Here is a 14,959-nt window from a genome sequence, read left to right on the forward strand (position 1 = left end):
CGCCTGGGAAAGGCCTGGGTGCCCAGAAACCTCGGGGGCCAGTAGGGGACATGGCCAGGTCCGTTTGCAGAGACTAAGACTGACCCCCAGGGGTCGCTGCGCTGTGCTCAGTCCCTGCTCGCCAACACGGGAAGCTGGCTGTACCACCACGCGGCTCCCGCAGGGGGAGCGGCAGCCAGGGCGGCGCCTGGCGGCGGAATCGGGAGACAGCAGCGCGCGGCGGAGAGCAAGCCTAAACCGGACGGTGACGCAGAGCCCGCAGGCGCTGATGCTGGAGGCGCCAGTGGCCGGGGGGAGGCGCGACTCTAGAGGCTGCCCGGGACACCCCCGCACCCCGTGGTAGGAACCGGGACCCAAACAAAGGCGGGCAGCAGATAAAAGGCGGCGGCGGCGGCGAGTGCTTCGCGTGCGCGCTGGGGACGTAGTTGTCACGGACCTGGCGGCGGTCTGCACGCCAGCCGAGCGGAGCTTGGGGGCCGCTGGCCTCCTACAGCTCTGAGGACCTTTCCTCCTGAAATTACCCTCAAGGGACAAGTGTTCGCCGCGGGGTGGCCGAAGCCCCTTAACCCCTGGGGCACCCGTGTATCAGCCTAGCTCGGCTCGGTCAGCGAGGTGAGTGCAACGGCCCCTGGGCGCCATCGGAACTGGGGATGCACTACTCTGGAGAGGGGAAGGGTCTAACGTGCCACATGCGCCCGGTCTGGGGGCGGGGGGCAGTGCGGGAAGTTCTCTCGCTCTCAGGCCACCCTCGGCAAGGGCCTCAACGCCCCGAGAAAGCCGGCTGATGGGACAGAGTTCAGATCTCAGAGCTTGTCCCTGCGCCCGAAGCTTGCACCAACGCGCTGGAGACTGGCTGCAGCTTCGGTCTGCGGGAGCATGTTTAATGTCCAGAATCATCCTGGCTCCCTATCTCCATACCCCTGCTCGTCTCGGTAGGTGTCTGTCTGGGTTCATAAAAGTTGAACGTCAGCCTGAAGCCATCCCAAATCCAGCTGTCCGCCGGGGCTTCAGAGGAGGGAGGGAACAGGAAAAGGTAACGGGCGGCCTCTGTAGCTGTCCCCTACTTGAGCGCACTCACACGCTTGGAGGGACCTTCTTTGAGTCTTGGGCTGCGGTGAACCCGCTGCAGGTGCCGCTGCGTGCCAGGACCTCTGAAGCTCAGACAGGCGATGGAAGTGGAGCGCTAGAGGGTCCCTGGGTTGACCCAGAACATCCATAAAGACTGTGATGGGGTGGCATCTGAGTAGCCATGGAGCACAGTCAGGAAAAGATGACCAGCACGAGCGGCGGCGAGTCCCAAGGGCTAGCCCTGCCGCTGGGAGAACTTTTCCCAACTCTCCTAGGAGACGCCTCCCCGGAGGCTTCCTCTGCTGGATCTCTGTCTGGTACAGGGATGCTTCCTGAGTCTGGGTGCGGGTGCTAGTCTGGTTGCACTCTCGGTCAGTACCTCGGACAGCGCACTGAACCCAACAGCCCCAAGCTCCATGCACAAATGAAGCACACGCTATGTATAGAACACTCGTGAACACTCCACGCACAAATCCACACTCCTTTCTGATAAATATATTCCCATCGTGGCTCGTAGGCGCACACAATGCACACAGAGACCCAGGATTCACTCCCACGTGGACAAGCCTAATCTTCCCACAAGCCCCAGTTTGTGGGCCAGGACTCATCCCTCTTCACGCTCTCGCTGGAGGATGCTAAAATAAACCGGACACCAGAGACCACTGCCTAGGACCCTCACTGATACCTCATGACATGCAGGAGCTCAGGCTGTGTGGGTCACAGACACTGGCGTGCACATACACAAACACACAGGCTCAATCAGCCCCCTCCTCTTCTACTGCAGACCTCCCCGAATCAGAGTATCTGCCAAAAGGAGAGAAGCAGCTGTTAGGCTCAAGGGAAGCTCCGGGCAGCAGCCCAGGCAGGCAGGCAGGCAGGCAGGCAGGCGCCTCACAGTCTTGGTTTGAAGCTCAGTGTCCATTTCGGACTCTCCACCCCCATGACCACTCAGACCTCTTCCTGGCATATATTCTGCCTCCAGGGTCTGCAATCTTTGCTAGTGCTCTTTGCTGGCTGTTCTCCTTCCCAGGGTTATCTTTCAAATGCACACCCTTTGCTCTTTCCCGTCCATCATCCTTTCTGGCTGCCTTCGTTCCTTTTCCTGACTTTCCATTGCTAGAGTCTGTGCTCTGACACCCATGTTGGCACCACTGGCCCTTGGGGCACCACCGACTCGGGTTTGCTTCCTCATCTGCAGTTTCCATCCACCCGATCCTGCCTCTCTGAATATTTGCCGCTCTCTGCCCAATAGCTTCGGCAGCTTTTTACTGACAATCTTGGGAAATTTTCCAGGGCCAGAGCCTCAGGAAAGTGTCTCAGGGTGCCTCAGAACCTGGAGATCGAGAGATAGTACTGGGATCACAGGGGGCCTCAGTCATCACTGCCCCTTCAGCCCACCCCCCTCCCCAGGGCTGTCGCTTTGAAGGATCCTGACCCATACCCCAGCTTGCCCTCTGACACTCTCTTGTTATCCTTAAAACCCTGGAAAGACTTGAGAAAAGGGAGAAAGGAGAGTTGAGGGAGAAATGAACCAGAAGTGGGGATTCCTAGACTCTGGTTTTAATTGGTCATAGGTGCCCAGTGTTCCCCTGGACAGACTTCTGCCATACTCTCAGCTTATGCAGGGCTGCCCATGGGACTGCTTTTTTTTTTTTTTTTTTTTTTTTTTGGTTTTTCGAGACAGGGTTTCTCTTTATAGCTCTGGCTGTCCTGGAGCTCACTTTGTAGACCAGGCTGGCCTCGAACTCAGAAATCCGCCTGCCTCTGCCTCCCGAGTGCTGGGATTAAAGGCGTGCGCCACCACGCCCGGCTGGGACTGCTTTTTGATTTGATTATGAAGAGTGCTGACTCTATAGTGAATGTCCCAACTTGAATGAGCTTGAAACCAGGGTTGTAACTCACAAAGGTTATGGTGCCTCCCACTGCTTCCTGAGAACTCCTCACCTCTGCTAAAGACACCTTGTTCCTGAGTGAGGGAGGCTCAGTTCATTTTCTTAATAGGACCAGAGATGCCAAGTAATTTTCTTACATCACACTGCTCAGGCCCGGTTTCCATGGAGGCAGGCACTGATGTGGCTGTCTGTGTATCTATCCACTGTGCCAAGCCCTTGTTTCTGGAAATGAGGATGTCCCCAACTACCCTGAACACCTGGCCATAAAGGCAGATGGAGTTGCTGGGTTGACGGTCCTTGTCCCCAGACACATGGTCTTGCAGAAGGGACTGTCTAAGATAGATCACCAGTCGGTATGATTTTGACAATCAGCCTCGAGTCTCTAGGACTCAACCAAGCAGGCTGCTCTTGATCCGTGCCATTGAGGGAAGACAGGCTTCGGCACCATTTGGCTAGGCTGCTTCTCACAGCGTCTTGATTTGAGGGCTGAAAAGTGAGATGCCTAGAGAGATGGTGGGCTCCACAAGGGAACTACCCACCCATCACTGGTTATAAATATAGTCACCCCAACATGATGGTCATGGCAGTGGCATAGGAGCTGATAGTAAGAGCCTTGGTGTTGATAACTGACAGCCGCAGCATTTTAACTGGAAGCTTGGTTCTCTATCTCCAGATCCTTTCTCTCCTCTTTGAAGTCATCTCCCCAGCAGTTCCCCCTCGGTGCTCCCTTTCCACTGTGCTCAAGTGTGGGCAGTGAGAATCACTGTCCCTGTCCTAGATGAGTGAGCAAGCGAGGGAGGGGGCTTGTCATCTGAAACCCTCCCTCTTACTGCCCACCCTCCCCTCACTGGAGCCTGTTTCTGCCCATGGAGCATAAGAGGCGTCAAAGTCTGTCAAAACACCCTCCAAAGCTAGATTCCAAAGCACCAATATCCCAGAGAAAATAAATAAAAAGAGCAGCAGCAGCCCGGAATAGAAACACGCACCCAGTCACAAATATGCATGTTTTACACGAGTCGCATTCCACGGGCAGGCAGTGCAGCACGCACTCCAGATGCTCAACAAAGGCCAGAGGCAGGGCCGTTGCCGTTGCCGGGACCAGTTCGGGGAAGCCAGTGGAATCTTCCCAGCAAGCTTGTGCCCCACACTGGGAGACCACAAGGTCACACTCCCCTGCTGCCCTGGCTGGAAGATGCCAGGAGGCAGATGGTAGTTAATGTGTTCCCGAGGCTGTGTCACCAGTTCTTTGGGAAGGGACACACAAAGCCAGTGGTCTCCTGTCTCCTGTTTACAGTGAGAGGATGGCAATGGCAGTACCCGTAACGGCTGCTGCCAATAGCTGGATGCCTGCCGTGTGTCAGGCATTGAACACGTATACACATGCGGTCATATTTAAGCTTTGAGATCTTCTCATGGCATGGGGGTTGTTATCCTCGGGATTTGTGGGAGAACAGGCCTCTGCACAGTAAAAGGGACCTCACAACCTGACGTGTCCAAGTTGGGACTGAATTTTTGTTTGTTTTGGTTTTCAAGTCAGGGTTTCTCTGTATAGCCCTGGCTATCCTGGGACTCACTCTGTAGAGCAGGCTGGCCTCGGATTCAGCATTCCTCCTGTCTCTGGCTCCCAGGTGCCAAGATTAAAGGTGTGCACCACCATACCAGACAGGACCAAATTTTGATTAGAATGCAGCAGAAGTCTCCATTTTGCCCAGGATTCTGCTTCGCTGTAGTTATTTCTTTCTTGTTTGTTTAATATGTTTTGTCAAGAAAACCACTTATACTTGGTGTAGCAGTGCACGCTGTAATCTCAGGATCAGGCAGGCTACTCAATCCAAGCCTGGTCTGGATTATGTAATGAGACTCTGTCTCAAAAATAAAATAAAATGAAATGAAAAAAACAGACCCAGCTATGTGAAAATTTACAAGGAATATAAATTTCCCGCCTGCGTGTTCACGTTAGCATTGTTGCAAATGTCTCTCAGCAATCTGAGCCACTACCCTGCACCAGGTACCTGTGGTTTCTGAGCCATGACTAGGCTCAGGCTAGGTCTGAACACCTCACCTCTGCATCTTAGCCTCTGTCTCCTGCCTTGGGAACCCAACCAGCATCCTGAGAGATGGAGTCCCACTGTAAATCTTGGGCTAGGAAAAAAGACAGCATAATCCAGAAGAGGTTGGGGCCAAACAGACTTTGCAGACAGGGAAGTAACTTCAGAGAAGGCAAGTAAGTTCTCCATCGCCACACAGCATTCTCGTACCAGAACCTCTCAAAGAGGCTTGTTCTGGAGCAGTCCTGGTGGCCCTAGGGGACTGAACTGATACATACAGGCAAGTGAGCCTGGCAGTGTCCCTTCAAGGGCAGAGATGCAATTCCTCCTGTTATAGTTCAAGCCATCCCTGCATCCCTGTGGATGCCAGCTTGAAACTCTCCTTACCCCAGGCCTACAACAACCAGTAACTGAGGTGCATACAGCATGCCAGCCATGTGTCAAGCATGTCGCTGAATGCCCTTTGTATTCTAATGCCCACAGCCACCCCGAAGTTAGGTATTCTTGTTCTATTTCACAACGGAAGGAAGCAAGTGAGACTAGGGGGCTTGAGTCGCTCGCCCAAGGTCATATCGCTAGTTAAGGAGCAGATGGGGCCCGGCAGAGCCCATGCAAGCAGGTTCACTGTGAGATGAGGAGAGGGAGGATTTGGGACCAGAGCCAGAGGGAAGGTGTGGCCGCTGGGCAGCCCAGGCGATTTCTATGACACCTCTCCAGCCTTGTGTCCATTGCTGGTACCAGCAGCCTCTGTGTTCCTGCCAATCCCAGGGAAGCATCTAGGGCATGCTGTCGGAGGATACCCTTAGGGGATCAGGGCATGAGTATCTTACCATAACTCCAGGTAGAGAAGTCACTAGGAAGGGATATCATGGCATGTGGGCCCATGTGCCCTAGATTCTCACACCCTGCTCCCTCCTTATAATGCCCCTCTCTCTAAGGAAGGTAGCCTGGGAACCTAGGAAGTCTGGAACTGCTCTGGCAACAGGCTCAGGTCTCAATGTATCGAGAACTAGGAGGTAAGGACAATGGAAAGATCCGTATGAGTTCCGATGCCAGCCTGTGCCATCCGAGTCCCCTACAGAGAGCCAGGCAAGGCTATCCCAGGAGACAGAATCAGGGTCTTAAACCTCCTGGGAAAGTCTTCTTTAATCCTCTGCAACCCTGAGTATCTATGTACAGCCCCATGGTGTGCCAAGCACCGGACGTTCAAAGATAGAAAGCTCTGACTGGAGACTTGTAGAGTACCATGGAGTCAGTCCCCTACCCCACCCCTGACCCCTGACCCCTGACCCCGAGAGCAAAGGTGATCGATCGGTGATATGTTATTGTTCTCTTGTGTCCCACCAGAAACAGAAAAGGGACCCAAAAATTTCTGGGACTGAGGACCTGATCCAAGCAAGTGGTCTCCCCCAGTTATGGGAATAAGTTTCCATGGGTGCTATAGTAACCAGCATGCTATTCAGCTTCCTGTCTTGGTGGCCGTGGTGGGAGACACCATGGGGCCAGCTCTTCCCAGATGACATCTGGTCTTAATATCTAGCACACACATATGGCACCTGGTCAGTAGGAGAAGAGGCACGACAGGCAGTGGGCAGCCAGATCTGCCCTGAAGGAGAGGTAGTACTTTCCTGACTCTGGGGAAGGTACTTACATGGAGTCCAAGGACAGAAAGATGATGCTAAATTGGGACACTGGGAAGTGATGTTTCCCAATTGCCCTGACCTTGGTACCATCTTGAGGGGCTTCTTATGAGCCTTGCTGGGGTTGAGCTGCAGAGTAGACACCTCAGTGGTAAGAATGACTCCCCAAAACAGGCAGCATACCCTGAGGTTTTAAAATGTTATTTATTTCCTGTGTATGAGTGTTTTGTTCACATGTATATATGTGAACTACATGTGTGCATAATGCCCACAGAGGTCAGAAGAGGTTGTTGGAGCTGGAGTTATGGGAGTCGTGAGCCACCATGTGTGCGTGCTGACTGTCTGCAAAAACAAAAAAACTCAAGAGCCATCTCTGCAGCCCCAGGCTGCAGACTTTGAATCTTTGCGACCCAGGTGGCATTCTGTAGATTTTGTCTTGTCAGTCAGCTGACATCCTGTGCTCACCTGGCAACAGATGGCACTTACTATGTCCATTATAGGGAAGAACACAGGACATGCAGAGAGGTGAAGTGGGAAACAAGAGAGACAGGATTCGAACTCAGACAGGGTGATGACAGACCGCTGTGCGAGGAAGAAGTCCGCAGCTTGACCTTCGCTAACACAATCTGTGAAAGTACCTTTGGATCCTCAATAATTGGTGGTTTATATGTCTGGCTCTGGATGGGGACTGGCTGTTTGCACTCCTGACTTGCCAAGGAGCCAAATGGATCACTTTTCTGATATCCAGATGTGGACAGCATCTGGCTGACTGACGGGCCATCCTTTGGCTTTCATCCAGATGGTTCCCCATTTCCACCCGCTGTAGACACAGGTGGGTCCCAGGTCCCTCTGAGTATAATAGCATCCTGGATGAAAGCCTTGGTTTAAAAGCTTCATTGTGTGGTTCACAAAAATAGGATACTGGTTTTGGCTCTTGCCTGCAGTCCAGACCTGAGAGAAATTAAACTAGAAAGAAATCCAGCTTTGTAAAAGCATCAGCCACCAGATAAAATCCTTTCTGGTCTGTCTGGGGACAAATACTACAGTTGTAAGTAACTGCTACGTGCTACTTGCAAGGCAGCTTGATTGCCCTAGCAGGTCTGACAGAGGCTTGGAGCAGACCATCCCAAGTAATAGCTGTAATCTATGATAAACAGGGAGATGTCAGAATCAAAGATGATCTTGGGCATCAAGAACTTGAGAATGGGTCTAGGGTGTGAATTTCATGAATCCTTTGGGAAGAAGAATTTCACAAAGTCAAGACTAGGATGGTTTAACAAAAACAACAGTCCTTTTATATAGAAAGTACCAACGGGGTGGGCTGGATGCAGGGGTGGATGGGTACATAGATGGATTCATGCCTATATGGATGAGTAGGTGGGCAAGTTGATACATAGATGAATGGATGAATGCATGGATGGATGAGTGGGTAGGTAGATGTATACATACATTCATGGATGGGTAGATGGATGGATAGATGGATGAATAAGTGGATGGATTTACACATGCATGGCTGGCTGGCTGGCTGGCTGGCTGGATGGATGGATGGATGGATGGATGGATGGATGGATGGATGGATGAGTAGGTGGGTGGGCAGATAGATGGGTGGATGGATGGATGGATGGATGGATGGATGGATGGATGGATGGATAGATGGATGAATAAGTGGATGGATTTACACATGCATGGATGAATGCATGGATAGATGGATGGATGGATGGATGGCTGGCTGGCTGGCTGGATGGATGGATGGATGGATGGATGGATGGATGGATGAGTAGGTGGGTGGGCAGATAGATGGATGGATGGATGGATGGATGGATAGATGGATGAATAAGTGGATGGATTTACACATGCATGGATGAATGCATGGATAGATGGATGGATGGATGGATGGATGGATGGATGGATGGATGGATGGATGGATAGATGGATGGATGAGTAGGTGGGTGGGCAGATAGATGGATGGATGGATGGATAGATAGATGGGTGGATGGGTGGGTGGATAGATGCAAAGATGGATGAATGGGTGGATGAGTGGATGGATGTATGGACAGATGTCTACATGGATGCATGGATGAATGGGAAGGTAGGTGCAAGCATGGCTGGGTAGGTAAATGATGGATGTATATATATATTTTTTTTTTTTATTTATTTATATATATATGTGGGCACATGGATAGGTGATTGCATGTATGCATGGATGGATGGTTAGATGGATGGATGGAGCTAATGGACTTTGATGATAAGGGCTTTGACTGGCAGGGCCAAGCCACAGGTACTGACAAAGGAAAGGGTCTTTTTCCCTATCCCTATCTTCAAAGAACTTCCCTTACTCCTGGAAGAGTTGCCCTGTTACTAGAGGAGGTTCTGAGTCGGGGAAACCCGGGGAGGGATCTTTGGCTCTAGATTAGAGACCCTGACAAATTCCTCTCCTGGAGGGATGTATAGTAGAGGAAGCCAAGTCCAAGTCTAGGGTCATGGCAGGGCCTGCCTCTGTGGGGTGGGGAGCAGCTGCTTTCCTGCTACTGCCAGTTTACCCAGGGGCAGCATTTGGATAAGAATCAGGGATAAGAATCAGCTCGGTTTGTTTGCCGCCCTCACCTGCCCAGAAGACTAAGTAGATTTCTCCTTCCTGTGCAGTCCTCCATCAAAGCACGCCTGGAGTCCTGTTCATTGTGTGGGTCTCCTGCACTGAGGTGACATGGAGCCTGCAGACAAGGAGAGGAGATTTGATCCTGTGATCCTCGTTCTCTCACTCCATCTCCTGCCTCACCCCATTCTGAGGGACCCTCCATTATGGGATCCCCTTGGCTCCTGGCTATGGGACCTCCCTTCCCAGCAAGCTCCAGTCTTCTCTCACTACCTACATCTTGACACTTTAGGGATTCTGGAAGACAGAACTGGGTTGTCTTTGAAGCTCATTAGATTCAGCCTACCTGTTTGACAGAGGGCAAACGGGAGACAGAGATGAGACTTTGGTAATATCTCAGAGTGAACAGGAAGGGTGGTTGCTGGAAGAGGGATCAGGTGGCCTTACTGGGTCTTTCCAGATCTCTGGGACTGGAAGCAGCAGTTGTCATCCCTGGGGCCTTGGATCTCCTCAGTATTTTTTTTTTTTGATAAAAATTGCAGAGTTGAGGCTGGACTCTTGAGGTTCCTCTCTCTACCCAGATCTCTTGACCTCAGCTGCTCAGCTCTGACCATTCCTACCTGTCTCAATAGACAATGGACTCATCACCGGGTGGGTTGAGGGTCAGAGCAATGCCAGACTCCTGGCCAATCCTAGGTAAGGAGGAATACTAGGCTCTCCTCCAGCATTGACCACACTCCTTCCATGGATGATGGAGCTGTCAATCAGTGGTCACTGGGAAAGCCACTGACTTGGGCAGGGTACAGAAAGGAGAATTCATCAGGACACCGTCAGTGCGAAGCAGGATGTCAGTCTCTTGGGTTGAAGTTTCCATTCACCTCTCTCCTGGGGCTGCTGTCTTGCCGTCCCAGCTGGGACTCTGCCAAGATTGTACCTAGTATGACTCGGACAGATGCTAGGTGTGCACACCAGCCGGCGCACAGTGCACGCACGTGAACACCACATACCAGTGAGGGTCGGTCAGAAGGGCTGATTTTTAGAGCCCAGCATTTTCAAATATTTCAAACTCAAGTAAAACCTAACAGTGAAAAGTTCAGGTCCAAATGAGCCCCAGTAGTCCTCTAAAAGACGCAGTTTTCTGCTTTGCAAATTGGAAATCATTCCTCGGGGTGGAAAACATGAGACCTAATGGTCTGCAAGCTGGAAACTGCTGCAGAGCCGCAGTGTCCGAGTCCCCTAGGTTGGGAAGACCTAGGATGGGCAGAAAATGGCTCTGGCGTGGGTAGCTGGAGCCTGGGTGGCCTCTTCCCATCTTCTGCCTCTCTCATCTGGGACTGGCATCCTGTGTGCTCTACAAGCCTGCGTTCTCAGGGGAGGGGCTCTGCCCGGAGGTCTCATTCTCTTCCCACCTGGAACCAGTCACAGGGCTCCCCCAAAGCTGGAGCACCCTACTTTAAGCTCCTGTTCATGTCAGAGCTTCTCTATTCCCTCCAGCTTCTCTCTGAGAGGCCACGGACTTGGACTCATGGGTGGAGTGTAGGTGTATCTGGGGCCTTCTCCAGAACACAGCTGCATTATGTCTCAGAGGAGGTGATGGCACCCAACACATACCTACTTGGCTATTCAGCAATCTCTGCTAAGTAGTCTGATGTTACTGCATTGCCCTGCAGTGCCATTTCCTCTCCCCCATTACACAGTAGCTTGTGATGGGGTGGGGGTGGGGGGAAGGAGTAAGGGCGGAGCTCCCCCAGCCCTCAGCTCCCTTTGCCCTGCTTTCTTCACTTCCATTAAGGTAATTCTCCCCCACTCAGTATCTGGTAGGTACGGCACCTACAAGCTCAGAGATGGTAGACAGCTTGTTCTAAGTCACACAGCAGGTCTGTGGCAGGCCAGGACCTTGCTCCAGCCCCTGGCCCATTCTGCTGCTATGGGTGCCCATCACCTGCCCCTGAGCAACCCACCTACCTGGACCCTGAGCAAGCACCAGGAAGAGCTGCCTGGAACCGGGGGTGGTGGGGGGAGGAAAGCAAGAGTGGTTTTACATATTTGCTAATCAGGTCTTAGAGAGAGAAGAGCCCTGGGCTCATCAGCCAGGAAGGAATCCAATTTGGCTTTTATAGCCCTGGTTATTCACCCTCCATTGTGGGCTCTTCTCTTTTTTTATTAGCCCAGAGAACTGCAGAGGCTGCTGAGCCCCAGGGGTCCCAGGCTCCAGAGCCCCTCATGGCACTCGGGACAGTGGCCAGGGTGTGTTGGGAAGGGGTGACAGGGTGGGGTTTCTGGAAGCTTCTGCCCCTCCCAGCAGGAGTACCTGGGAGCCTGTTCTAATTTCTATCTCTATTCATGCCGCCGGTTACATTAAGCTTTCATTGTCTTGTTCTCTGTGATGCCGAGGCTGCTGTAAGGGCCCCAGAGTCTGGGCTGATTGATGGGTCTGGAAAGAGGCCTGAGCTGCACAGGTAGGGGAGAGGAAAGGCAGAGAGGAGGAGAGAACAGTGGGTGGAGTCCCTTTGGCAGCCAAACAGGGTGACTAAAGGGATGGCTCCTGCCTCTAGCCTGCAGAAACTCAAGCCGGCCCTACCCTGCGGGCAGCTGACGGGCTTTGTGAGCTGAGAGCAGATGAGAAACAGAATAAATGAGAAAAGCAGGGAGAGAGGGATGGCTCAGCAACTAAAGGCTCTTGCCTCCAAACCTGAAGGCTGAAGTTCGAGCCCTAGGATCCACGGTAATGAAAGGAAGAAATTGACTCCAGCAGGGTATGCTCTGACCTACATATACACGCATGCACACACACACACACACACACACACACACACTGAATAAATGTAAATTTTAAAAAGCACATAGTGTGTGCAAGGTTACACAGTAGGGCTCAGCTGTCAGTAAGCATCCCACCATACTATCAATGGAGAAACATTCCTGCCTCAGACACCCAGCTAGTGGCAGCCGCAACTCGAACCCAGGTCTTTCTAACTTCACAGCTCTGCCCAGCTCACCCTTCAGCCCTAGAATCAGACCCTGGCTTTAAGTCTCTAATAACCTCTTGTTGTATGGGGGCGGGGACCACTCCTGTCCCATGGAGCCCACCAGAGGGAATCAACAGAAAGGCAGAAATGTCATTGTGAGGGTTCTCTGGAGACACTGGGACAGTATCCTTGGCTGATATACAGCCCAGAGCAAGGCTTGTTTGCCTGATATATATTGAGCTGTTGAGTTTACGAGTCAGCGCCCAGTTTTCTCAGCAGCTGTCAGCTTGGGGAGGACGGCCGTCCTTCATCTGCTCTGTCTCAGCAGCCTGCCCTTTCTGAGAAATGAGAGGCTTGGGCAGGCTTACCACAGCCTTTTCTACAGCCCCTCCATTTCCTCCTCCACCCCACCTAGGTTCCCAGTCAGTAAGTTCAGGTCCATTTGAGCCAACAGGATGGTACTTCCTGGGAGCACATCTCATGCAGGAAGTCTAGACATCTGTCCCAGCCGGGCAAGGGTGAGTGGAGAGATCTCAGTTGGGTCTTTTTGGAGGAAGGAAGAGGGTTCTGAGAAACACCATCTGCCTTCCTTTATAGGTCTGGGGGCTGAGGCAGAGTATTCACCAGTTTAGAATCTGAAATTTTTTTTTTCTGGTACTGGGGACTGAACCAGAGCCTTACACATGCTAGGCAAACACTTTTCTGTTGAGCTATATCTCCATCTTAGGACCTAGGTTTCTTGAGAGAAAATTCGGGAACTGCCCTAGTTGCTACTGTAGGCACCCCTCCCCCCCATTTCCTCTCTGCTTCCTATTCCTCTATATTAGAGTTCTCTAGCAAAACAAAGCTCCTGGATATATATTTATTCTCTGTGAATTTTTTTTTCCTCCTATAAAATGGGGCTGCTCACATGCCTTTGTTTCAAAGTTGATATGAGGCCGACAGAGATGGATAAAAATCCTCGTAGCACAGTGGAACCAGAACTAATTATGATGTTGCAATTATCTTAACGAGTGTCAGAGATTCTAGCTAAGCTAGCCAGGTTTTGGCTTCGTCCCACACATGTGATTTTGTCCCCCATTGAGCATCTAAGCCATCAGCAGTCTCCGAGTTTGATACAGAGTTTCCAAGTCATAGAAAAAGCCTTGGGATGCAGGCATTGGGGAAGGTAGAGCCAGGGCTCAGGACAGCCGTACCTAGGAGCGCCTGTGATCTCTTTGCTTCAGTCTCTTTCCCATGAGCTGGACTTGTGAAAGGGGCAGGCCCACAAGTGTGTGTGTGTGTGTGTGTGTGTGTGTGTGTGTGTGTGAGAGAGAGAGAGAGAGAGAGAGAGAGAGAGAGAGAGAGAGCGCACTCCAGCAGCAACAGCAGAGTGGAACTACTTAACTCAAAACATCTCAGTTTGAACTTCTGCCCAAATCTCTCAACCCCAACGTGAGAGGATTCTAAGGGCTCTGAGCTGTTTGTGGACCGGAGCTGAACCAGGGAAGCGAAACACAGCGAGTCAGGGAGAAAAAGCTGATTAGCTCCTAATTGCCGTTAAATTATATATATATACATATATGTATTTTAAGTAGAATCTGCATGTCTAATGTGATTTTTTGATTACATTTTAATAGTCTGGCTGGGATGAAGGAACGAAGAAGGAAGGAGTCTGTCATCCCTGGCTAGGAAGAAAGTTGCAAACAGAAAGCTTTGGCTTGGGCCTCCTGCCAGGGCACTGCCATGATGGAGAAGTAGGGAGCTGGGTAGGGTGTTAACACCACCTCCCACCAAAGGTCCTTTCCCTGAAGAGTTCAAACCCAGCTTCTCTATTTTGAATGTGTTTATCATCTCCAGGCCTGCTTGTCCCCTGGCGTTGCCAAAACAAACAAACAAAACAGAAACAAACAAACCTACTCCAGGATCTAGTGACAAGATGGAAAACTTCCAGGCAAGAATCCTGGCCCCATTCTGTTGGAATGATCTTGGGTGTCACGACACCTCAGTTTCCCCAGGTGGGCAGTGGAACCGCTGCACTTGATATATTTTGTTTTGTTTTGTTTGTTTTTTTTTTGAGGGGACACATTTTAACATAGCCCAAGCTGGACTCAAATTTGCCATGGAGCTGAAGATGAACTCTAAGTTCCTGATCCTCCCCCTGCCTCCCTCTCCTGAGTGCTGAGGTTAGAGGTCTGTGGTGTGTGGATGCTGGGGATGGAAGCAGGGGATTCATGCGCTTAGGCAAGCTCTCTATAACCAAGCCACACCCCCGGGTCCTTTGCTAAGGGTTTGTGGGCGGTTATTTACTTCCCTCTTCTTTTAAGCCGGTTCCCTCTGCCTCAAGGGACTGAGAGTGTCTGCACATCTTCCCCCCCTCCCTCCAGCCCAATGTTCTGCTTTCTCACTGCTGTGTCCTGGTTCCTTGGTTTGCTTCTTGAAGGCCAGCACTCCCTTCCTGACCCCCAACACCAAGTACATCATGACTCTTTGAAGAGGTAAAGGCAGCTGGTAAAATATGCACACACACACACACACACACAATCTAAATAGCTTTTATTTCGGATTCCAAAAGTAAGACTGTACCCGATCTTTGCAGAAAATTTGGAAACAGACAAGCATAAAAGAGAAAATAAAAATCACCCACAATCCTCTGAAACAGTGATAGCCGTCCTACAACGCCTTGAGTTACAGCAAGACTGGCCTTGAAACTGATTGTATCAGCCAGATAGTACAGTAGGTCATGACTGGCATTCTAGCGCTTGGGAAGTAG

At 51.4% G+C, this 14,959-nt stretch overlaps 1 protein-coding gene across 1 annotated transcript in view; it reads left to right on the forward strand.

Annotated features, from left to right (window-relative positions):
• Positions 1-294: 294 nt before the first annotated feature.
• Disp3 (dispatched RND transporter family member 3) overlaps positions 295-14,959 on the forward strand; it is a 52,002-nt gene continuing 37,337 nt past the window's right edge. The window contains exon 1 of the mRNA XM_029475798.1: positions 295-612. The gene's annotated coding sequence lies outside the window, so the exon portion shown is untranslated. The remainder of the gene's footprint in view (positions 613-14,959) is intronic.

This window comes from Mus caroli, unplaced genomic scaffold (assembly GCF_978045245.1).
Source record: "Mus caroli unplaced genomic scaffold, Mus_caroli_1 scaffold_6, whole genome shotgun sequence".
In the NCBI taxonomy this organism is placed as follows: Eukaryota; Metazoa; Chordata; class Mammalia; order Rodentia; family Muridae; genus Mus; species Mus caroli.